Genomic DNA, 25,124 nt, shown 5'->3' on the forward strand with positions numbered 1-25,124 from the left:
TGACATCCTGTGTCCTAAGGCCCCTCCCAGCTCTGATCCTCTGTGTCCTGAGGCCCTTCCCGTCTTGACTCCTGTGTTCTAAGGGCCCTCCCAGCTCTCATCCGTGTTCTAAGGGCTCTGAGCTCTGACATTTTTGTCCTAAGGCCCTCCCAGCTCTGACATCCTGTGTCCTAAGGCCCCTCCCAGCTCTGATCCTCTGTGTCCTGAGGCCCTTCCCAGTCTTGACATCCTGTGTTCTAAGGGCCCTCCCAGCTCTATCATCCTGTGTTCTAAGGGCTCTTTGAGCTCTGACATTTTTGTCCTAAGGCCCCTCCCAGCCCTGACACCCTGGGTTCTAAGGGCCCTCCCAGCTCTGACATTTAATTCATTTTAAGAGACATTTAGTAAGCAAGTACCATCCAGGGAAGGGAGGCAGAGTGGAATTATCCATACTGGCATGAATTTTCTGTGCCTTTGTGCTTGTCGATGAGGAGGAGTATTCAGAGAGCAGAATGGTGGTCACTTCCCCATGTTTACACTTGAGTCAGTGTAGACTGAGAGCTGGCGCCAGAATCAGGAAGACGTGAGTTCCAGCCTCTAACATATGTTGGCTAAGTGACCAAACATGGGCTCATGAGTTCATGTAATACTCAGTGCCCTAGCACTTTCTAAGAAACTATGAAGTGCACAGTGCCTGGCGCATTGTAAGCCCTGAGTGCTTGATAACTTGGGTTATCTGCATTGAGAGAGGGATGTTTCCTTACCAGGAGTTCCTCCCGCCAATGAAATCCCAGATCTGTTTGTAAAAATTGTGCAAGGATGCTTGAAGTATTAGCTAGAGGGCTAGTCTTGGAAGCAGGAAGTCTGGGAATGACACATCCTAGCAGTATGACTTTGGGGAAGTCACTAACCTTTCATTTCCCCTGGCTTATCTGTGACTCAGTCTCTGAAACATCGCATCTGCAGGACCCAACCCAGTTTGCTGGGGTTCCCTGGCAGAACTGTGCTGAAGGCGTTTGCTGAACTGAATTGGCTGTGAGGTCCTGAAAGGCACTTCAAACTTAGATGGTCATGGCTAGCAGAGACCTAAGGAATCACGGGAAATCTAATCTCTTTGGGATGAATGAAGTGGGTTGGATGGGAAGATCAGGAAGGTCCCTTCCAGCCTGGAGCCTGTCAATGTAGAATTTCTGAGCTGGGAGGGACCCTGAATATCAGCCTCTTCAGCCCAGTCCATTTACAAACTAGAGTAGGGTCTTGCCCAACCAAGGCCACATAGGGCAGGTTAGCTGGTGGCTGAAGCCAGATGAAACCAGGTCTCCTGATTCCCAGCCCAGGGCTCTTTTCTGCTCACTGGATCCAGGGGGAGAATTCAACTAAACTCAACAAATATTTATTGAGCAGTCCCTCCCAGGGAGCAGGCTCCAAGTTCCTAGATGGAGGTAGAGGTAGCAGAGGAGGAGACGGGTAGCTCAAGGAGAGAGGTCTCCAAGTTGAGGGTTGAGGGAAGCCTCAGTGAATTCAGGACGTCTATTACATCCACCAGTAGCAGCAGCTTGGTTGTTCCACACAGGAAACCCTGTTCCTCTAATCACCCATCTGCTGCTCCTTCCTCCTTCCAGCCCAGACTTTCTACCTCCCCCCCAGTGCCCATGTACATTCTCTCCTGGGCTTAGCTCCTAACCTAGAGCACAAGCTTCATTCACAGAGCCCATAGGGGAAAGAGCAGCGCCACTAGAAGACTGGAACACCTTTTTCCATTTGTTTTCCTAGTCAAGCTCAGCCCTCAGTTTCCCAATCTGTGTAATGGGATCACAGGATTAAGAGTTGGAAGTGACCTATAGAGTCATCTAGTCCAATCCTCTCATTGTAAAGATGAGGAAACAGGTCCTGGAGAGTAGTAAGGGCTTTCAGAGAGGTGCCAAGCTGCTCAGATGACCTCCTCCAGGTCTTCCCAAAAGGGAATCCTTACTCCTTAATTCCAGTCCCTGAGGGCCCCCGCCAAGACAAACTGGGGTAGAATTACTGCGTACCCCACTCCTGGCCTACTAGAGAGAGACAGAGACAGAAACAGAGACAGAGAGATGGGAGGAAGAAAGGGGTGTGTGGAGAAAATTAGGCACCAAGCTAAGAGGTCATCGCAGCCCTTCCTCCTCCTTTGACTCTCCTGGTCCCTCCACCCGCTTCGGCTTTCAGGATCCCACCCCGCACAGGTCAGGCCCCCTCCCCATTGGCCAAGCTCCTCCCTCCACCCAAGTTTTCTTCCCCCAGCCCCTCCCTTTAAAGGTCAGGTCCCAACCTCCTCCCTTCAATCTGGCCCCCTTCCTCTGGAGGTGGGATCTGGAAGGCTGTGGGGTGGGGAGTGGGTGTGAGCCAACTGTGCTTGGGGCCGAAGCCAGGGCCCCGCAGGAGGGCGCCCTGGCCAACGAAGGGAGAAGGGGGCCAGGGTTGGGCCAGGGGCTCTGGCAGCCCCCTCGCGTCCCCGCCTGCCCGCCGGCGGTTCACGAGCTCCCCCTATTTACCTCCCCGAGGCCTGATTTGGTATTCGAGCGGAGGGAGGGCAGCCGGCTGACTCCAACAGCTGCTTCCTGACCCAAAAACTGTCACTCTGCCCGGGAATAAATTGCGGACCGGGGCAGTGCAGCTTGGCGCGGCAAGGGGAGGGGAGGGGGTTCAGGGGCCTAGCCCGGCCCGGCCCGGAACTGAGGCCGCCGCTCCAGCCCCCTTTCACCCGGCCCGGGACCCAACGGGCTGCAGGGGAGGAGTGGCCCCCTTCCTACCGGCCCGCCCTAGCCCCAGATCCCGCAGCCTGCCCGCTCCTTCTGCAGAATCAATTGGCTCTGAGGGGAGCTTGAAACGGCAGCGGCGCCGAGTTCCTACAGTTCTCAAGTGCGGGATCCAGCAGCCCAGGGGTGCCTGGGGGGCCCACTGTCCCCGTGTGTCAGGGTGCGAGTGCTTGCGTGCAATGCCAGGGCAAATGTGAGTGGGTCACTGTGCGCGTAGGCCAACGGGGTTCTGCGTGTCTGCGTTTGAGCTGGTGTGGGCGCGTGGATGTATGAATGCAAGTGTGTGCGTGAGTGGAGGTAGAAGTGTACTGGTGGGTGCGGTTATGCCAATGGGCGGGAATGGGCCAGTGGATACCTCTGAGCGTGCGGCGGCTCCTGGGGATGTAGGGGATTGTCTAGTCCTACCTCCACCCCTGGGGGTGTGTCTCTTTGGGGATGGGGGTGGGATGGATGGAAGGTAAGCACCGAGGAACCTGGGCAGAAAATCAGTTTTTCTTCTCTCCCTCCATCGAAGTCCTCTCTCCTGAATCTTCTTACTCCCCATTCCTCCCTTGTTTCTCGCTCCTTCCTCCTGGTTCCTCCCTGTGCAACCTCCCCCCCCCACCTCCGCCCCATCTTTCTGTTTCCTCAAGTAACGTTCCCTTCCTCAAACTTTGGCTGCCGGAGCTGTGCGCGCCTCCTCGCCACCATCCTCCAGCGTCTCGGAGACTCTAGACAGCCCGCCTCTGGGGGAACAGGACAGGGCTCCTTCTAAGTGTTCTGAGACTGAGGGACCCCTGGCTTGGAGCCGGACACTCCCCAGCCCCAGTGGTGGCTGTGCCTGGTGTTGGGGGCTGGGGGATTTGCCGCTTCCCAGGTGACGGGGAGGCCTGGGGGAGGGGACCCGGAGAGAGCCAAGAATGACGGAGTGATTGGGGTGCGAGGGGAAATGCAGCCCCCGGTAGAAGAGGGTCAGGGCCCCTCGCCAATTCCAGAGTTGCGCAGGCGCAGCTGCCGCTTCCTCCTCTTCCCCACCCCCACCCCTCAGCCTGTGCAGGGGAAGAGCCGCCCCTAGTCCCTTGGCCTTCGGACACTCTGGCCTAGTCCCTTCCCCCACTATAGGAAGGCTGGACTCGGTTTTTGGGGGGCGGGGAAGGGACTCAGCACGCCTGCGCCGCGCTCTCCCAGGGGACTCCGCAGCCTGGAAGCCTCAGTCACAATATTTCTGTTCACGTTAATCGAATCATTGACAATATGATGTAAAATATTAGCGACATAGGGCGAAAGGAAGAAGAGGACTACACACACCGCGTTTATGTCCCCCCCCCCATTAGGAAGGCCCAGAGACTAATTTAGCCTGGGAGCCTGGGCCCACCTGGCTTCTCTCTCCCTCCCTACCCCTTCGATACCAGGTTCCCGGGTTCCCCAGAAGCCCCTAGCTGGGGTAGCAGGGGAGGGGATATGGTTGTCCCTCTGCGTCTTCACCTCCTCCCCAACCGAGACTCGACGTCCAATCCTGAGGTCTCTGAGATTGGGCCTTTGTTTAGGGAGATGGAAAAAAACGAGTCCTTGCCTCTGCCTCCCAGGACCAGTGCCTCCCCGCCCAAGTTCCCAGCCTCATATCAGTCCTCTTCAGCAAGCTATCTCTACCCCACTCCTTCTCCCCCCAGAATCTTAGCTCCTTTCTCCTCCCCTTCTGCCATGTTTTCCCCCCCCTTTCCCACCGAGACTTTCACCCTAGGATCCTCCCTCTCTTCCCCACCTGTCTTGTCCCCCCGGGCTTTCTCTCCAGGACCTTAGGCTCTGAACTTCCCTTCACCCTGTTATCTCCTCCCCCAGAACCCACTCCTCTCCACCTCCCATAGCATCCCTCCAGCAGTGCCTGGTCTCCCCTGACTCTCTGCCCATCCCTAGCCTTATCTCCCTCAGGGCGCAAGTCAGAAACTCACCCCTACCCTCGTGTCCCCCTCCCTTGCCCCCTAGACGTGCCCAGTCTTCCCGGGCTCTCTGCCTGCAGCCCCTCTCAACCCCTCCTCCCCCCCCAGTCTAAAACTCCTACTCATCATCCCTGTCTCCCACCCGAGGGGCACCAGCAAGCTCAGATTCTCTCCCCTCTTCCTTTCCCCCAACCATGGCTTATTCTCTGGCCTCCAATCCCCCTTACCCCCCTTCGCCCCGTCCTGTACCACCCCCACCTTATTCCCCAGGGCCACCAGCAGGCCCGCACTTCAGCTCCCCTGCTCTCTCCTCTTCCTCCCTAGCGACCTGGCCTCCTCTGGGATCTCCTCTCCGTCTCATCCCTCTAGCTTTCGGGGTCGGAGACCCAGGACGGACTGGACCACCCCCTCCCCTCGTTTTTCCACCCAATTAATTTCATCCGCTCCCCCATCCCCAAAAGACTCTGGGCTCGATGCAAACCGAGGCGAGGAGCGGCTTAGCCGCGGCAGCGGTGGAGGTCCTGGCTGGGGCCTCCGGAAGGTGTCCCTACCACCCTTCACCCCCTCCCCTGGCCGCCCCCCACCGAGTTCTGTCTGCAGCTGCTCCCCTCGCGCCCAGACGGAGGAAATGGTTTCCCTGGCAACAGGAGCCCCCTTCAACCCCTCCCCCCTCAGTCTAGCCTCATCAATGAAGCTCCTCCCTGCCCCAGAGCCACGCCCCCAGACCCTAAACCCCACCCCATTCTAAGGCCCCGCCCCAGGTAACTGAAGGAGGGCCAGAGCTCGTCCTATCCGAATGAGACTGGTTAGGGCAGTGCGGGATTGCAGGTTCCTGCACCCTCACCCCGCTCAGGGCCCCTGCAGTGCAGTGCTTTCTGGGCCTCCGGGGCTGACCGTTGCCCGGGGATCCCTCTCCCAACTCCCACATCCAGCCAGGCCCAGAATTCCTTCCTCTGACTGTAGGAATTGAGAGCTGGAAGAGGCCTCAGTCTAATCCCCTCATTTTTCAAAGTGGGCTCCCCAGAGGCCCCTGAGATCCTGCAAGAGAGGAGAGGATACCGAGCTTTCTCATCCCTGAGGCAAGCTGACCCCCTCCCTACCCCTTCCAACTCACAGCCCTCTTGGGGCAGCCGGAACTACCTCCAAGAATGAAGGGGCTGCTGCCCAGGTCCTTCCCCCTGTCCCCTTCTTCCCAGGCTGGCCTCCAATTCAGAGCCGTGGCGCCCTCTGATGGTCACTGGATGGTCGAAGGGGTCAGGGGAAAGGAAATAAGCATTTATAGGAGTGTCAGGCACTGTGTATTAATTGCTGGGAACATAAAAAAGAGGCCTTTGCCTTCCAGGAGCTCCCCAGCAAATCTATACAGACAAGCTATGTACAGGATAAATAGATAATTAATGGGGAGAAAGGACTCCACCGATGAAACTGTACTGAGTTTAGTACCGAGTACTGAGTTTAACAGTACTGAGGTTAACAGATAGTAGGTGCTTTAATAAATGCTTGATAGGTTCCCCAGCCTTTGCTTAAAGACCCCTAGTGAAGAGGGGGTCCTATTATCTCCTAAAGTTGCCCCCCATACCCTCCTACGAAGGTTGTCTCCTGCCAGGGCCCCTCAAGTGCCCTCAGATTATGATAGCATTTCTGTTTTTTCAAGTGAGAAAACTGAGGCCCCAGAAAATCGGGCCCCTGGGGACCCAGCTTACCCAATCAGCCCAGCCATGTCTAGAGCCTACATGGCCCTGAGCCCTCAAGTCAACACTCTGAGCCTTATTTAGCTCTGAGCTGGGCCTAGTGCCCAGCTAGTGCCTCCACCTGCTAACTGCCTCCCTGGGGGAGGGGGGGCAGGAGGAGTGGTGTCCCTTTCCCAACCCCCGACCCCAACAGCTAGAGCTTCGAGCATTAAATGACAGTGTCTGCTGCCTACCCTTGGACTTCAGGCAGCTCAGTTCAGGTTAATTGTTTATAGTTAATTGCTCATTAATTACTCATTGATTGCTACTTCATTGGTAATTCCTCTCAGGCCCAGGAAGGGGAGCCTGTTGGCAGGCCCAGCTGGATCCAAGGGGCTGAGCAGTGGGCAGCTGTGCCACCTGGTGCTCCTGAGGGCAATGCCTTCTCCATGGCCACCTAGCCACTGCCCCCTCCTGCAGTGAGGCTGCTCTCTCCAAAGTGGCTAACAATCTCCTAAATTACCAAATCCAATGGCCTTTTCTCAATCCTCATTCTTCTTCACCTTTCTGAATCTGTGGATCACTCTCTCCTCCTTGGCCTTGCTGCTTTAGGTTTTTGGGACATCCCCCACCCCCACATTCTCCTAGTTCTCCTCCTACCTCTCTGACCACTCATCAGTTTCCTTTGCTGGCTCCTCCTCCAGATCACACCCTTTAACTGGAGGTGTCCCACAGGTTCTGTCCAGGACCCTCTTTTCTTCTCCCTCTACACCACCTCATCTGGTGATCTCATCAGCTCCCATGATGATTCTCAAATCTACCTATCCTGTCCCAAACTCTGCTGGCCTCCAGTCTCACATCTCCAACTCCCTTTCATACATGTTGAACTGGATATCCAGCAGACATTTTTAACTCAAAATGTCCAAAACAGAACTTACTATCTTGCCCCCTGAATCTTTCTTCCTTCTTTTCTACCTTCTACCACTACTATAGTGGGCAATACCGTCTTCCCAGATCCTCAGGAGAATCTAGGAGTCACCCTGGATCCTTCACTGTCTTGCATCTCCTATATCCAAACTGTTGCAAAGCCCTGTTGATTTCATGGTTTCACCTTTGCAACATCTCTCAATTATGTCCCCTTCCCTCCTCTGACTCTACCAGCACCCTGGTCCAGACCCTCATCACCTCTCATATGGTGGTCTCCCTGCCTCAGATCTTTCTCTACTCCAATCCATCCTTCATTCAGCCACTGAAGTGAGTTTCCTAAAGCCCAGGTCTAACCCTATCCCTACCCCCTGCCCCGCACTGGCAACTCAATAAACTGCAGTGGCTTGCTATTGCCTCCAGGAGCAAATACAAAAAGCTGGGTTTCGCATCAAAGCCCTTCATGACCTAGTTCCCTCCTACCTTTCCAATCTTCTTGCACCTTACTTTCCACCATGTACTTGTGATTCAGTGACGCTGGCCTCCTGGCTATTCAGCTAACAAGACCCTCCATCTCTCAGCTCTGGGCATTTTTTTCTGCCTGTCCCTCATGCCTGGAATGCTCTCCCTCTGCTTTGGCTACTAACCTCCCTGGCTTCCTTAAGTCCCAACTAAAATCCCACCTCCTACAGGAAGCCTTCCCCAACTCCTCTTAATTCTAGTGCCTTCCCTCTGTTAATTATCTCCTATCCATTTTGTCTATAACTTGCTTTGTATATATTGGTTTGTGTGTTGTCTTCCCCCATTAGATTGTAAGTTCCTTGAGGGCAGGGGCTGTCTTTTGCCTCTTTTTGTATCCCCACCACTTAGCATTGTGCCTGGCACATAGTGGGCACTTAATAAATGTTTGCTTATTGATTGGTTAATAGTAGAAAGTGGGTATGGAAGAACAGGATTTAAGCTGTTCCTTAACTAATGTCCTGTGGGACCTTAGACAAATCTCCTTGCCTTTCTAGGACTCAGTTCTCTAATCTAATCCGAAGAACTGGTTGGGGGTGGTGATCTCTGAAGTCCCTCTTGGCTCTGAATCTCTATGTGCTGAATTCCCTCCCTGCTCTAACTTTCTATGTCCTAAGGAACCTCCTACCTTTAACATTCACCATTCTAAAGTCCCTCCCAGCTTGGATATTCTATGTTCTCTGACATTCTTTCTTTCTTTTTTTTTGCTTTTTGGTGAGGCAATTGAGGTTAAGTGACTTGCCCAGGGTCACACAGCTGGTCTGAGGCTGGATCTGAACTCAGGTCCTCCTGACTCCAAGGCCAGAGCTCTATTCACTGAGCCACCTAGCTGCCCGACGTTCTTTATTTCTAAGGGCCCTCCTAACTATGACCAGCTCTAACATTCTGGGTTTTTTTAATTATTAGTTTTCAACATTCACTTTTATAAGATTTTGAGTTCTAAAATTTTCCCTTCTCCCCTTCCCAAAAGAGCATGCAATCTGATAAAGGTTATACATGTATAATCATATTAAATATATTTCCACATTAATCATGTTGTGAAAGAAGAATGACATTCTGTGTTCTAAGAGGCCTCTCATCTCTGACAGTCTGTTCTAAGGGCCCTCTCAGTTCTGACTTTTTTTTTTTTGGCAATGAAGATCAAGTGACTTACCCAGGGTCACACAGCTAGTAACTGTCAAGTGTTTGGTCTGAGGCCAGATTTGAACTCAGGTCCTCCTGACTTTAGGGCCGGTGCTCTATCCACTGTGCCACCTAGCTGCCCCCCCTTTTTTTTGGGGGGAAATTTTTTTTGTAGCACTTTCAATGACCCAAAGTTACTCCCTGACCAGAAACCTGAAGATTCTAACACCAATATTCTGGTGATTCCCCATGGCTATGAATCATCAGGAAACACTTCCAAGCTCAATGAATCAGTCTTTCAGGCAACCCAAGGAGTAATGGAGACAGTAATGGTGGGTGTGAGCAGGCTGTAGCCCATGACTGATGCAAGGAAAGGAAGTAGCATCCGAAGCATCAAACAAAGGTAGGTTTGGAGAAGAGGGTGGGCCTGGCATGTGGGGGGCGGGGTAAAGAAGAAGGGATAGACAGTTCAGGGGATCATCTCGTACCCAGGAAATGGTGAGAAACTGGGAGGAAGGCCTGCACGCTGGGCAGATAGATTCTCTGTGGAGGATTTCAGGAGGACGTGTCCAGAATCACTGAAAACCAACAGCAGATCCGGAGTCGGAAGGGGCCTCAGAGACCACTGAGTGTGACCCCCTCGCTTTACAGGTGGGGAAACCAAGGCTGAGGAGAGATGAGGCTGTGTGTGCCCAAGGTCAGACAGGCAGCTTGGAGGGCTCTTAGAGCGCAGAATGTCCAAGTAGTAAGGACTTTAGAATGGCTCTCTAGGCTCTGACATTCTAGCTCTCACTTACCATGTCTTTATTTTGTTTATACGTGGTTGTTGGCCTGTTGTCTGCCCCGTTAGACTGTGAGCTCCATGAGGGCAGCCACTGTCTATTGCCTTTCTTTGTAGCACCGTGCCCACCACAGAGTAGGCGTTTAGCAAATGCTTGTTGGCTTGACATCTATGAGCCTTCCCAGGAAAGTCTGTCCTGAAGTTCCTTCCAATGCTAATGGTCTATGTTCTAAGGGTACTCCTACCTCTGACATCCTGTGTTCTAAGGGTACTCCTACCTCTGACATCCTGTGTTCTAAGGGCCCTCCCAGCTCTGACATCCTGTGTTCTAAGGGCCCTCCCAGTTCTGACATCTGGGTTCTAAGGGCCCTCCCAGCTCTGACATCCTGGGTTCTAAGGGCCCTCCCAGCTCTGACATCCTGTGTTCTAAGGGCCCTCCCAGCTCTGACATTCTGGGTTCTAAGGGCCCTCCCAGCTCTGACATCCTGTGTTCTAAGGGCCCTCCCGGCTCTGACATTCCGGGTTCTAAGGGCCCTCCCAGTTCTGACATCCTGGGTTCTAAGGGCCCTCCCAGTTCTGACATCCTGTGTTCTAAGGGTACTCCTACCTCTGACATCCTGTGTTCTAAGGGCCCTCCCAGCTCTGACATCCTGTGTTCTAAGGGCCCTCCCAGCTCTGACATTCTGGGTTCTAAGGACCCTCCCAGCTCTGACATTCTGGGTTCTAAGGACCCTCCCAGTTCTGACATTCTGGGTTCTAAGGACCCTCCCAGCTCTGACATTCTGGGTTCTAAGGGCCCTCCCAGCTCTGACATTCTGTGTTCTAAGGGCCCTCCCAGCTCTGACATTCTGTGTTCTAAGGGCCCTCCCAGCTCTGACATTCTGGGTTCTAAGGGCCCTCCAGTTCTGACATTTTTGTAAGGGCCCTCCTAGGTCTGACATCCTGTGTTTTAAGGGCCTTCCAAGCTATGACGTTCTCTGTTCTAAGGGTCTTCCCAGCTCTGACATTTTTGTCCCAAGGGCCCCAGTTCTGACATCCTGTCTTCTAAAGGTCCTTTCAGTTCTAATATCCTGTATCCTAAGGGCCCTCCCCAGCTCAAACATTCTCTGTTGTACAGGCTCTTTTAGCTCTGACATTCTTGTTTCAAGGGCCCTCCCAGTTCTGACGTGCTATATTCTAAGGGTGCAGCTCTGACATTCCACATTCTAAGACAGCATGGTACAGAGACAGTATGGCATAGTAGAAAGAGCAAAGGCTATGGAATCAGAAGGCCTGAGTTCAAATCCTTACTTTACCACTTACTGTGAGACCTTGGACAAGTCATTACCTCACTGAGCTCCAGTTTCCTACCCTGTAAAATGGGGGCTTTAGCCGGGATGGCCTCTCAGGTTCCTTCTAGTCCTATGATCACCTCTGTTTCTAAGTCTCTGATTTCTATGTCCTGTATAAAATCCTCTGTCTGGCTTGTAAAGCCTTTTGTAATCTGGCCACTTCCTCTCTTTCCAGGCTTCTTACATGTCCCTCCCCTCCACCTACTCAACAATCCCGTGGCATTGGACTCCTTGCTGTTCTCCTGACCCTGGGCATTTTCTGGGGCTGTCCCCCATGCCTGGAGTGCTCTCCCTCCTCATCTCTACCTCCTGGCTTTCCTGGGTAATGCCTTACCTTCTGTACGAAGCCTTTCCCAGTCCTCCATGATCAATCTCCGTGCCTTCACTTTGCTGATTACTCCTAATTCATCCTGTCTGTTTTATTTGCATAGTTGCTTGCATGTTCTCTCCCCCATTAGACTGTGAACTCCTTGAGGGCGGGAGCCATGATCCCTAGTGCTAAGCATGAAGTCTGAATATTGTGGTGGTAGTTTTTCAGTCATGTCTGCCTCTCCATGACCTCATTTTGGAGGTTTCTTGGCAAAGATACTAAAGTGGTTTGCCATTTCCTTCTCCAGCTCATTGTTTCAGGTAAGGAACCAAGGCAGTAGGGTTAAGTGACTTACCCAGGTTCACACAGCTAGTTAGTGTCTGAGGTTGGATTTGAACTCATGGAGATGAATCTTCCTGACTCCAGGTCCAGCACTCTATGCACTCTGGGGCCACTTAGCTGCCCCAGTAAATACGTAATAAATGCCAGTTGATTCAACTTGGCTTAATTCAATTCTCTTCTAGCATTCAGTGTAATTTATAGTTAAATTTGGAACCACAAGATTCCAGGTATAGATGGACCTCTTGAGTCTCTTGTCTGTCACTGACCATTGATCAAACATTCTTGAGGGCTGGGTCCAGCCAGAGGGAGTAGAGGCTACTTTAGCTCAGGTGGATGGGAAGGCTAGGGACTTCTCTTCCAAGCCAGTAGGTAGTAGCAGGTAGCCAGGGATCTACTTCTAGGCCCAAGCCTTGGACATCCAGCTGTCCTAGCCATGAGAAAGTTGATTTTCCCCCCTCCTAGGTCTCTCTGGCTCAGCTATCGGGCCCCTCTGCCTACGGCTACTCAGCCAGAACCAGCCTCCCTCCTTCATCTTTCCCAGCAAAGAGAGAAGATGCAATGCCTAGTTCAACCACATGGGGGCAGGAGAGCCTCACTCCACAACAAGCTGCCTTCAAAAGATTCAACAAGTGTTTCTCACCATACCCCTGGAAAGAAGTGTTCTCTTCCTTGTTTGATGGATAAGGGGACTGAGGTCCAAAGACCGGAAGAGCCATTTCCTACGGTCACAAAGCTTGCAGAGGGTCAAGTATGTGTTTACAGGTTGCATAAACTCCGTAGAATGCGAATTCTTTGAAGGCAAGGAACTTTTCATTTTTACCTTTGAACCTCCAGCACCTAGCACATGACAGGCACGTAGTAGGTGCTTAATAAATGCTTGTTGGATTATTTTGGATTGGACTTGAGATCTGAATGCCGTTCTCTTAACTTAAAGTCCTGCCCTCTTTCTCACAAATATGCAGCATGTCTCTAAAATCTTAGTGAAGTTTTAAGATATCAAAATATTTATTAAATTATCTTTAATATCTCTATTAAAATATCTTAAAACTTTACTAAGACTTTTGGGGCATCTTATAAACACATAATATACACATTTATTATACATTATATACACAAACATTATATATACACATATCATACTATATATATGATATATAATTTTAAGTTTTTTTGTTCCTTTTGTTACTATATTCCTTTATTGACCTCCTCTTTGTAATGAAGAGAAAATCAGGTAAGTAATATCAATTGATATTGACACACTGATTTTGTCTGATAAAGTATGCAACCTTCCGTATGAGTAGTCCCCCACCTCTCAGCAGAAAGGAAGTGCCTGCATTCTTGACACTATGTTGAATTACTTCCCAACCAGATGTATTCCTCATGACTCTGAGAGGTCAGTAGTGTCAGCATGGTTACCTCTGTTTAATAGAGAAGGAGACAGCTGGTGGCTCACTGGGCCTGGAGTCAAGAAGATCTGAGTACAAATTCAGCCTCAGACACTTTCTAGCTGTGCGACCTTGGGCAAGTCACTTAACCTCTGATTGCCTGACAGAATGGATCTACTGGATCCACTGGAGAAGAAAATGGCAAACCACTCTAGTATCTTTGCCAAGAAAATTCCAAATGGAATCATGCACGGTTAGACAGGACTAGACAACAACATAGAGAAGGAAATTGAGGTCACCATGCTAGCCTAAGGCTGCAGAACTAGAAACTACAAACCTGGTCTTCTAACTTCACATGCAGTGGGCTTTCCATTGTCTTGCCCTGTGTAACGGGCCCACACGAGGGCATTTCTTGGGAGTGGGGGGTGGGGCGCAATGCATCTTACCTCTGTCTCCTTCTGAGGTCTGGCTCAGCTGCCATGATTAGCAGCTAGGATGGGCAGTGACTCAGGGAAGAGGGTAATGGGGAAACAAAGAGGACTCTGTCAGCTGGTAATGAAGAAACCCCCTGTCTCTCATATCCATTTAACAAACATTCAACATTTATTAATCACCTCCTGTATGTGACATGCTATGTCTGGTGCTGGGGGAGATACAGGATAAATATAATGGTGTCCAAGGTTTTTAAGGAGCCCACTACGTTCATACACACACACACACACACACACACACACACACATGCATGTATGTACCTCCCCAAAAACATCTCCCTTTGTTACATTTGAGCCATTAATACAGTTACTAGTGAGGCAGGTATTATAAGTACTGTGGGCCCTTTTTACACATGTGACTTGCCCAGGGTAACAAAGCTGGTAAATGCAAGAGCTATAGCTAGAATTCAGGTTTTCTGTTTCTAAGATGAGGAATCGTAGGCCATCAGAGCTGGAAGGGACCTTAGATAACATCTAGTCTGATCCATACGTGAGCAGGACCCCCAACCCCCCCAAAATAATAACTCATATTTTTACAGTCCCTTAAAATTTGTAAATCACTTTACATATGTTACCTGATTTGCACCTCACGACAACCTTGGGAGGAAGGTGCTGTTATTATTATTCCCATTTTACAGATGAGGAAACTGAGAGGTCAAGTGACTTGTCCAGGGTCACATCACTCGTAAGTGTAGGCAACAAGATTTGGATGCAGCCTCCCTGACCTCACGGCTGATGTGCTCTACCATGCCAAGCCCAAGAAATGGTCACCCATCCTTCCTGTGGAGACCCTTAGAGACAGGGATCCCATGACCTGGATATCTCTGATATATACCATCCACTTCGGCATAGCTCTAATAGGAAGTCTTCCCCTTATAGAGGCGTAGCAGAAATATGCCTCTTTGTGGCTTTCCTATTGCTTCTAGAGGGCCAAGCAAAACCATTCTGATACATTTTCTCCGTGATGGTCTTTCAACCATCAGAGCTCCTTCTACCATAGTATATGTAAAGGGAAGGGTAAGCTGAGTAGGGGACTTCATAGGATCAGAGATTCTGAGCTGGAAATGTTTTTTGTCCTTCGTTCTCAAAGAGGACCATGGCATCAGGAAGGCGAGTTGGATATATATGAGGGAGGTCTGCGCAAGGTCACCAGCCTCACTTTCTCCTCCGGGTCCAGTGGCAAGACATCGATCAGGACACTGGAGATGGCTCCATGATGGAAATGAAGGTGATTAGGTGAATTGCTCAAGGTCACAGAGGATGTAAACGGCAGAACCAGAATTCAAACTGAACTCAGCAAAGAAAAGCATGAAGAAAGAGCAAAACAATGCCCAAAACAAAGAAGGTCCTGCTTACTTAGAGGCCAGGACCCACGGTGCTCTCTCCCAATAGGACACTTAGGGCTGAGCCACTCCTTCTATCTTGCCCTTACATTAAAAGATAGTTATACTGATACTACTACTCATAACTAACATGTATATAGTGCCTGCTATGTGCCAGGCACTTTTTTGCTAAGTAGCAAACCATATCAATTCTTGAGTCATGCTTCATCGGGTCCATTTTGCTGTGTTCTTCCAGAGCCTGCCCATTACTGGCACTGACCCTGAGAACATGGGATCACTTCTACACCATGGAGAGGCATCAGAGGAGAACTTCAGTAGAAGGAGATGTGTGTTGGGGCTGGGTATAGACGGCTCAGGCTCATTGTGCACAGGAGCCCGGAGAATCTCTCCCGAGTATGGTGTTAACTCCTGGCTGGCAGGAAGTGTTTCCTGTTAGAGACTTTGTCCCACCAGCTCCTAGCACCAAGCCTGGTACACAGTAGGTGCCTAATAAATGTTACGATCGGGACAAAAGAGACGTCCAAAGTTTCCTAAGAAAATTCAAGGATGATGGGAGAGATCTTAGATCAAGGCTTCATTATGTTAGAGATCCATGGTGTCAAAGCTGGAAGGGACCTTGCAACATACAACACAGAGTGTTAGATCTGGGAAAGACATTAGAACACAGAAAGTCTCAGCTGGGAAAGATCTTAGAATACTAAATATCAGAGCTGGGGGAACCCTTAAAAGAGAGAATGGTATGATTAATGTGAAAATAGGTTTGATATTAATGTAGATGTAGAGCAATTTGCATGCCATCTTGGGGTGGGGGAAGGAGAGGGATGGGGGAGAAACTCTAGAACTTAAAATCTTATGGAAGTGAATGTTGAAAACTAAAACTAACTAACTAAATAAATAAGAGAGAGAGAATATTAGAGCTTAGAGGCCCTTAGCACAGCATATTAAAGCTGGGATAGATCTCAACACATCGCAATGTCAAATCTGTTTAGCATAATCATTTGGCCCGCCTCCCCGGACTGTCCTGTCCAGAGCACACCTCACTGGAACACTAGTGCAGCTGAGCTCTCTTGGCCATTGATGCAGATGAATCAGCACTAGAGGATCTGAACTTTGGGATGACATAACAACCCCCTCTTTGTTCCCTGTGTACCTTCTCCTGTTCCATGACAGATTCTTATGTCTCAGAGGATTGGCCACTGAGCTACGAGGAGACATCCACTCAGTGGACTTTATTTATTTATTTAGTTTATTTTTTTGGTTAGGCAATGGGGTTAAGTGACTTGCCCAGGGTCACACAGCTAGTAAGTGTCAAGTGTCTGAGGCTGGATTTGAACTCAGGTCCTCCTGACTCTAGGGCCAGTGCTCTATCCACTTTGCCACCAGCTGCCCCAGACTTTATTTTTTGAAAAATATTGTATTTTTTCCCCCAATTTCATGTAAAAGCAAGTTTTAACATTCTTTTAAAATATTTTTTGAGTTCCAAATTCTCTTCCTCTTTCCCCCCCTCATTGAAAAGGCAAGCAATTTTATATAGGTTATACATGTGCAATCACACAAAACATATTTCCATATTAGTCATGTTGTGAGAGAAAACACAGGCCAAAACACACACACAAATAAAATAAAATAACAGTGTACTTCTATCTGCATTCAGACTCCATCAATTCTTTCTTTAGAGGTAGAGTAGCGTTTTTCATCATAAGTCCTTTGGGATTGTCTTATATTGTTGTATTGCTGAGAATAGCTAAGTCATTCACAGTTGTTCATTGAAGAATATTGCTGATATAGTGTGCATTGTTCCTTGGTTCTGCTCACTTCACTTTGCATCAGTTCATGTAAGTCTTCCCTGGTTTTTCTGAATGCATCTTATTCATCATTTCTTATGGCATAATAGTATTCCATCACAATCACATACCATAGCTTCTTCAGCCATTCCCCAATTGATGGCAATCCCCTTGATTTCCAATTCTTAGGCTGCTATAAATATTTAGCACTTAAAATAAAAGAAGAGCTGTCATGATATTGTCTAGCCCTGGTGTACAGTGACATTAATTACTTATAGAGGCTGCTAATGATGTAACATTTGAACTCAAAGCAGAATCTTCTACTGAGAATGTAGACTATAGATCTAACTTTGCTACTTATTCAACAAGCTCTTAAAAAGAGGAGCTATAAATATTTTTGTACAAAGAGGTCTTTTTCCTTTTTTTTTTTTTTAAATCTCTTTGGGATATAGACCTAGTAATGGCATTGCTGGGTCAAAGGGTGTGCACAGATTTATAGCCCTTTGGGCATAATTCTAAATTGCTCACCAGAGTGGTTGGATTGGTTCACAACTCCACCAACAGTGCATCAGTGTCCCAATATTCCCACATCCCCTCCAACATTTATCATTTTCCTTTTCTGTCGTAATAGCCAATCTGAGAGGTATGCAGTTGTTTTAATTTGCATTTCTCTAATCAACAGTGATTGAGAGCTTTTTTATATGACTATAGATAGCTTTGATTTCTTCATCTGAAAACTGCCTGTTCATATCCTTTGACCATTTATCAATTGGGGAATGACTTGTATTCTTATAATTTTACTCGATTCTCTATGTATTTGAGAAATGAGACTTTTATCACAAACACTTGCTGTAAGCTTTCTAATCTTAGCTGCATTGATTTTGTTTGTGCAAAAACTTTAAAATTTAATATAATAAAACCCATCCATTTTATATCTCATAATACTCTCTTTTTGGGTACTAAATTCTTCTTTCATCCACAGATCTAACAGGTACACTATTCCTTGCTCTCCTAATTTGCTTATGGTATCACCCTTTATATATAAATCATGTACCCATTTTTGACCTTATCTTGGTATATGGTGTGAGATGTTGGTCTATACCTAGTTTCTTTTTTTGTCTTTAAAGTTTATGTTTTATTTTGTTTTGTTTTTGGCCAGGCAATGGGGTCAAGTGACTTGCCCAGGGTCACACAGCTAGTAAGTGTTATGTGTCTGAGGCTGGATTTGAACTCAGGTCTTCCTGAATCCAGGGCCAGTGCTCTATCCACTGTGCCACTGTTGTTGAAATTTATGCTCAGTAGCTAGAAAACAATTTATTAATTATAGTATCTGGATATTACTTACGAAGTGTTTTCCCACCCACTATCTCATTTTATTTTTGTAAGAAAGACAGTTATTATTCCTACTTTACAGTGAGGAAAACTTGTTGAATATATGTAGCAAAGTCAGACCTATATTCTACATTCTCAGTGGAAGATGTCTGCTTTGAGTTCAAGTGCTATTTCATTAGCAGCCTCTATAAGTAATTGATGTCACTGTATACCAGGGCTAGAGAATGTCATGATAGCTGTTCTTTTATTTTTAATCTTTATTTTTTGGTAAGCAATGGAGTTAAGTGACTTGCCCAGGATCACATAGCTAGTAAGTGTCAAGTGTCCGAGGCCGGATTTGAACTCAAGTTCTCCTGATTCCAGGGCCTGTGCTTTATCCACTGGGCCATCTAGCTGCCTCGATCGATAGCTCTTCTTTTAGCAGCTTGAGCATATGCATTGAACATGGTACAATGGGAGGGGTGTTAGATTTAGAATCAGGGAATACCTGAGTTTGAAACTTACTGTGTGACCCTGTGCAAATCTTTTTTTTTGTAAATTATTAAAATTTTAAGCAAATACAACATGAGAAAAGAAAAAACAGAACATTGGTATGTACACAGAAGACCATAAGAGAGGATCCAATATAAAACAATACATTTCCATTTCAAAAAAACCTATACAAGAAATACTATATATTGTTTTCAAAGCTGCCTAGTTTTTCTTGTCTTCCTTGTTGGTTTTCTGTTGTTCTCTGCTGGGCACTTTTAACTTTTTTTTTAATCTTCTCTGCTCCCCCTACCCTAAAGAGGCATGGAGATACATACACACACAGATGTCTATAAACATACAGGCATATACACGTATACACTTACGCATATATGTAAGACCATCCTATGCTTATTTCCTCCTATCATCTGATTCTCTGAAGGTGGATAAGTCCAAGTCTTTCCATGGTTTTCTAAATCCACCAGCTCTTCATTTCTTATACCACAGTCATATTCTAATCCAATCACATCCTATCTGAGACATTGTCTATGAAAGTTTTCCCCCAATTTTCTGCATTCCTTCTGTTCTTGGCTACATAGGTTTTATTTACACAAGAAAATTTTAATTTAAAATAATCAAAATTATCCTTTTTATACTTCAACAATGCTCTCACCTTGTAATATTGTTTGAGGTCTGACTGCTGAATCTACTTCTTTCTTTTTATTTTTTTGGGGGTGAGGCAATTGGGGTTAAGTGACTTGCCCAGAGTCACGCAGCCAGTAAGTATTATGTGTCTGAGGCCAGATTTGAACTCAGGTGCTCCTGACTCCAGGCCAGTGCTCTATCCACTGTGACACCTAGCTGCCCCTAAATCTACTTATTTTGCACCTTTTTCCTGGTTTCTTTGAAGTTTTTGACCTTTTGCTCTTCCAAATGAATTCCCAATAGCATTAAAAAAAAGTTCACATGAAGATAAGATGTCTTTATTTCCCAATAGCATTAAAAAAAAGAACATTCTTATGAAGATAAGATGTCTCTTCCAAATGAACTTTGTTATTATTTTTTCTAACTCAGTAATATAATTTTTAGTAATTTAATTGGGATGACATTGAATAAATAGATTAGTTTTAATGTGAAATTGTCATCTTAAAAATGATATTGGTTTCACCTATCCATGAACAATAATATTCTTTCAATTATTTAGATTAGAGTTTATCTGTGTAAAAAGTGTTTTGTGTTTATGTTCATATAGTTCTTGTGTCTCTTTTGGCAGGCATTTTATACTGTCTAGATATTTTAAATGGTCTAAAACCATATTGAATAATATTGCTGACATAGTGTAGTTTTTCTGTTTTTTCACTTCTAATTAAATCCATTTTAACTTTATCTTTGTTTGAGATCATGATTACCATCCCTGTTTTTTTTTACTTACTAAATTCTACTCCTGCTCTTTGTTTTATCTTTGTATGTATCTCTCATTTTTATAATGTCTCCTGAAAGCAACATATTGTTGAATTCAAATTTTTAATATGCGATCAATTTCTGTTTTATAGGTAAATTCATCCCATTCACCTTCTAAGCTACAATTACTTGTGTGTTTTCCTTTTTCCTAGTTTTCCTCATTGTCCTTCTCACCCTTTTTCTTATCTCTTCTTACTCTTCTGCTTTCCTTCTATCCTCTACCTTGCCCTCCTATTCCTTAAACTGCCCACTTCTCCCTTATCCTTTCTCCCACCCTATCACCTTGCCCTCTTATTTTTCCTGAATTTAGAAGACTATTATACCCTTCCATATATATATATATATATATATATATATATATATATATATATATATATATATATATATATACACACACACACACACACACACACACATACACACACACACACACGTATGTTGTTCTGTCTTTACCCCATTGCTGATGAGGGTAAAGTTCCAGCACTACCCACTACTATCTTCTTCTCTATCAATTTTTCCTTTCGTGCCTCATTTGTATGAGAAAATTACTCCTTTTTGTCTCTCCCTACACAGTTTATTTTTTTAGAATCACCCCATCAAACTCAGCTTGACCTACGAATTTCTTTCAAACTGTCCAAATAATGATGACAATCATGAAAATACTGTTAATATCTTCACATATATGAAGCAAACAATTTGACCTTATTGAGTCCCTTATAATTGGTCTTTAATGTTTACCATATTTCTCCCGGATGTTCTATGTTGAATTTTCCCTTAAGTTCTGGGGTTTTGTTACAAAAACCTGAGTCTTTGAATTAGTTAAATGTCCGTTGTTTTTTTTTTTTTCCATTCAGCATTATACTTAATGTTGCTGGGTAAAATTACCCTTGGTTGTAGCCCCAGCTCTTTTATTCTACAAAATACAGTATTCCAAGACCTACAGTCCTTCAACACAATAGCTGCTAAATCTTGGGTAAACCTTATTGTAGCTCCATGATATTTAAATTTTTTTTTCTCGTTGCTTCCAATATTTTCTCCTTAACCTGAGAGCTTTGAAACTTGGCTATGATATTCCTGTAAGTTTTCCTCCTGGGATCTGTTTCAGGATGGTGATTGATGGATTTTTTCTATTTCTGCTTTGCCTTCTTGTTCTAGAACTTCAGGGCAATTTTTCTTGATAATTTCTTGTATCATATTAAGATTCTTTTTTTCCATCATAAGTTCATGTAGTCCAACTATTCTTACATTCTTTCTCCTTGATCTGTTCTCCAGATCAGTTGTTTTGATGAGATGTTTCACTTTCCCTTCTAAAGTTTTATTTTTTTGATTTTGTTTTATAATTTCTTCGTGTTTTAGAACATCATTAGCTTCCCCTTGCCCAATTCTAGTTTTCAAGGAATTATTTTCTTCTGTAAGTTTATTATTTTCTAGTTCCAGTTGGTTGACTTTCTTTTCACAATTTTCTTAATTTTCTTGGATTGCTCTTATTTTTTTTCTAATTTTTCCCTCAATCTCTCTTATTTGATTTTTAAAGTCCTTTTTGTGGACCATTTGATGTTTCTCATTGAAAACAGAGTGGCCTTTTTTTAGCTCCATTATCTTCCTCTGAATATGAACCCAGACTTTCTCTATCCCCGTAATAACTATTTATGGTTGGGTTCCTTCTCCTTTGTTTACTCATTTCTATTTATTCATTCATTCATTCATCATTCATTTATTTATTTATTCATTTATTTATTTGTTTATTTGTTTGCTTGTTCATTCATTCATTTATTTCTTTATTCATTCATTCATCTATTCATTCATCTATCTATCTATCTATCTATCTATCTATCTATCTATCTATCTATCTATCTATCTATCTATCTATGTTTTTAGCAGCTATTAGTGTAATCAAATTGTAGTCCCAAGGTATGGGGAATGATGCCCTAAACCTTGGGTCTTTCTTACTGTTATTTTCTGAGGTCTATCTTGGGCCCAACCTTGGGCTCTCCTCTCTATTCTAAGCCACGGGCAGGGCCCCTAGCCCGACTGTCCCACAAATGATCTTCCTCCCTGTGCTCTCTTCGGTGGCTGCAAACTACAGCTGTCCTCTCTGCCCTAGAACTGAAACCAGGGACTCAGCTCTCCTGCAGGTGCCCACAGCCATCAGGGTCCCTGCCCCTGACTGCTGCACTCAGCAGGTGTATGCTAGTGTCTTCTCCTTGCAGCCACAGCCTCGGGACGCGTCTGGTCAGCATGGCTGTGCTTGGTGTCCCTCAACAGTAGAAGGTCCTTCAGTCTTTTCCTACTCAGTTGTCGTACCTCCACTATACCTAATTTCTAGGTTTTCCTAGAAACTGTTTTCCAGTTTTCCTACCAGCTTTTGTCGAATAGTGATTTCTTGTCCCAGAAGCTTGGATCTTTGCATTTATCAAACACTAGATTACCATGCACCTAGTAGACTTTAAAGGGAGAGATAATTTTCACTCTCATTCTCTTCCTCTTTTGGGAACAGGTGTCTTGGAACTCTGTCTGGAATTTCTTGCAACAGGGAGAAAGGGATTTCTTCTTCACCTCCCCCACTCATCAACCATGGTGACAGTTCGTAGGTAGCATATTAGAGCATTTGCTTGTCTTGGTGAGCCTGAGCAAGGATCTTAAGGCTCTCTACCTGCCTTTTCTACCTTGTGTTTCTTTCCCTAAGTACAGGTGACTGAACAATGAACCTGAGACGGATATTTCCTGAGTAGAAGGCAATCTTCTGAGTTCTGGAGTTTGGAGAAAATGATTCAACAACAACAGTGGCTCTAGGGCTGTGGATGAGAAGATGACCTGACTGGAGGCTCATCCCAAGCCCCGTCCTGGATTGTCGAAAGACATGAACCTTGAAGTGTGGACAATTCAAAGCAAAGCTGGAGATGAAATTCCTGTTCAGCAAGGTCCCACTAGATTTTTTCAGTGTAATGCTGGTGTTGCCTTGAAGAAGCAAGACCCCCGAGCAGATGCTGTCTCAGAAGTCCACCAGTGAATGATGTTTTGGATTTGGGACTTTGGGGAGTGTTTTGGTAAAGACTTCTGGGCGGGGGAGGGGACGCAGGAAAGAGAGAAGGAAGGAGGCAGAATTCAGAAGCTCACGGGTGGAGAGCCCATCTACCATCTTGGGACCACATGGGCAGACTCCAGGAGGTTTGGAACATTTCGCTCCTCAGTTCTCCCCTTCGACGGCTGTTGGTGTTGCTGCAGTGACTTGGGTGAGGGTTGGCGAGCTCGCCCAAGCATTCTTTCAGAGGACATTTCCTTCTTTGCAGTTGATTCTGGGTAGGAAGTAAGTCCCATTAAATGAGCAGCTCCACTGAGTTTTTGTTTTAGTTTTTAACCTCAGTCTTCCCCACGAGGAAATCGAAACCAGTAAGAGCCAAACTTCTGCCGCCTCAGCTAACAGCACCTAGTGCTGTTTACCATGTAGTCAATGACTTGTAAGCCTCTCCTTTTGTTCCTGTTCTTTCGTTGTTATCATTTGTTTCCCTTTATATAAAGAAAGCCTAGTGGCTTGTAGTCCTTCTGGAGAGAAGTTTGGGGGAATGTTTGGGTTTGGATTGAGAGTAAGAGAAAAACTTCACTTTAGTAAGGCTCCAGAGTAGAGGCGGTAGAAGTGATCTACTCTCTGGGGGAATCACAAACGCCTTGTTGTTGTTTTTTTGAGTAATATTTTATTTTTTCCCAATTACATGTAAAAACAATTTTCAACATTCATTTTTTAAAATTTTGAGCTCTAAATTCTCTCTCCCCCTCTCCTTCCCTGACATGGTAAATACTTTGATATGGGTTATACATGGGCAGTCATGCAAAACATTTCCATATTAGTCATATTGTGAAAAAAAACACAGACCAAAAAAAAATATGAAAAAAAAGTGAAAAATAGTATGCTTTGACCTGCATTCAGACTCCATGAGTTCTTTCCCCGGAGGCGGATAGCATTTTTCATCATAAGTCCTTTGGAACTGTCTGGAATCACAAACTCACATTTTCTATTCAGTTCTGGTCTTTTCATCAAGAATGCTTGAAAGTCCTCTATTTCACTGAATGACCATTTTCCCCCCTGAAGGATTATACTCAGTTTTGCTGGGTAGGTGATTCTTGGTTGTAATCCTATCTCCTTTGCCCTCCGGAATATTATATTCCATGTCCTGCGGTCCTTTAATGTAGAAACTGCTAAATCTTGTGTTATCCTGATTGTGTTTCCACAGTACTTGAATTGTTTCTTTCTGGCAGTTGTAATATTTTCTCCTTGACCTGGGAACTCTGGAATTTGGCTACAATATTTCCTTTGGAGATCTCTTTCAGGAGGAGATTGGTGGATTCTTTCAATGTCTATTTTGCCCTCTGGTTCTAATATATCAGGGCAGTTTTCCTTGATCATTTCTTGAAAGATGATGTCTAGGCTCTTTTTTTGATCATGGCTTTCAGATAGTCCAATAATTTTTAAATTCTCTCTCCTGGATCTATTTTCCAGGTCAGTTGTTTTTCCAATGAGATATTTCACATTGTTTTCTAATTTTTCATTCTTTTGGATTTGTTTTACAGTGTTTTGATTTCTCATAAAGTCACTAGCTTCCAATTGCTCTATCCTAATTTTTAAGAAAGTATTTTCTTCAGTAATCTTTTGGACTTCCTTTTCCATTTGGCCAATTTTTCTTTTTAGGGCATTCTTCTCCTCATTGGCTTTTTGGACCTCTTTTGCCATTTGGGTTAGGCTATTCTTTAAGGTGTTATTTTCTTCAGTATTTTTTTGGGTCTCCTTTAGCAAGCTGTTGACTTGTTTTTCATGATTTTCTTGCATCACTCTCATTTCTCTTCCCAGTTTTTCCTCTACTTCCCTTACTTGCTTCTCAAAATCCCTTTTGAGCTCTTCCAAGGCCTGGGACTGATTCATATTTTTCTTGGAGGCTTTGGATGTAGGAGCTTTGACTTTGTTGTCTTCTTCTGGTTGTATATTTTGATCTTCTTTTCACCAAAGTAAGATAATATAGTCTGACTCTTTTTATGCTGCTTGCTCATGATCCCAGCCAATTACTTGAGTTTTAAACTACTTGTTAAGGTAAGAGTCTGCTTCCAATGTGGAGAATGTACTGTCCCTAGCTTCAGGGGTTTGTATAGCTGTTTTCAGAGATACTTGTAGGGACCTGTAAATTTTCAGT

At 45.7% G+C, this 25,124-nt stretch overlaps 1 long non-coding RNA gene across 2 annotated transcripts; it reads left to right on the forward strand.

The window, feature by feature from the left end:
• Positions 1 to 2,636: 2,636 nt before the first annotated feature.
• LOC110223541 (uncharacterized) lies at positions 2,637 to 23,282 on the forward strand. Of its 2 annotated transcripts, none has more exons than XR_002328734.2 (4): positions 2,637 to 2,958; positions 9,219 to 9,319; positions 9,409 to 9,567; positions 22,636 to 23,282. It is a non-coding gene; the product is annotated as an uncharacterized LOC110223541 (long non-coding RNA). The 2 variants fall into 2 exon arrangements; XR_002328733.2 differs by lacking the exon at positions 22,636 to 23,282 and adding an exon at positions 12,143 to 12,568.
• Positions 23,283 to 25,124: the final 1,842 nt, after the last annotated feature.

Source organism: Phascolarctos cinereus, unplaced genomic scaffold, assembly GCF_003287225.1.
Source record: "Phascolarctos cinereus isolate Bilbo 61053 unplaced genomic scaffold, phaCin_HiC Scaffold_4;HRSCAF=312, whole genome shotgun sequence".
NCBI classification, from domain to species: Eukaryota; Metazoa; Chordata; class Mammalia; order Diprotodontia; family Phascolarctidae; genus Phascolarctos; species Phascolarctos cinereus.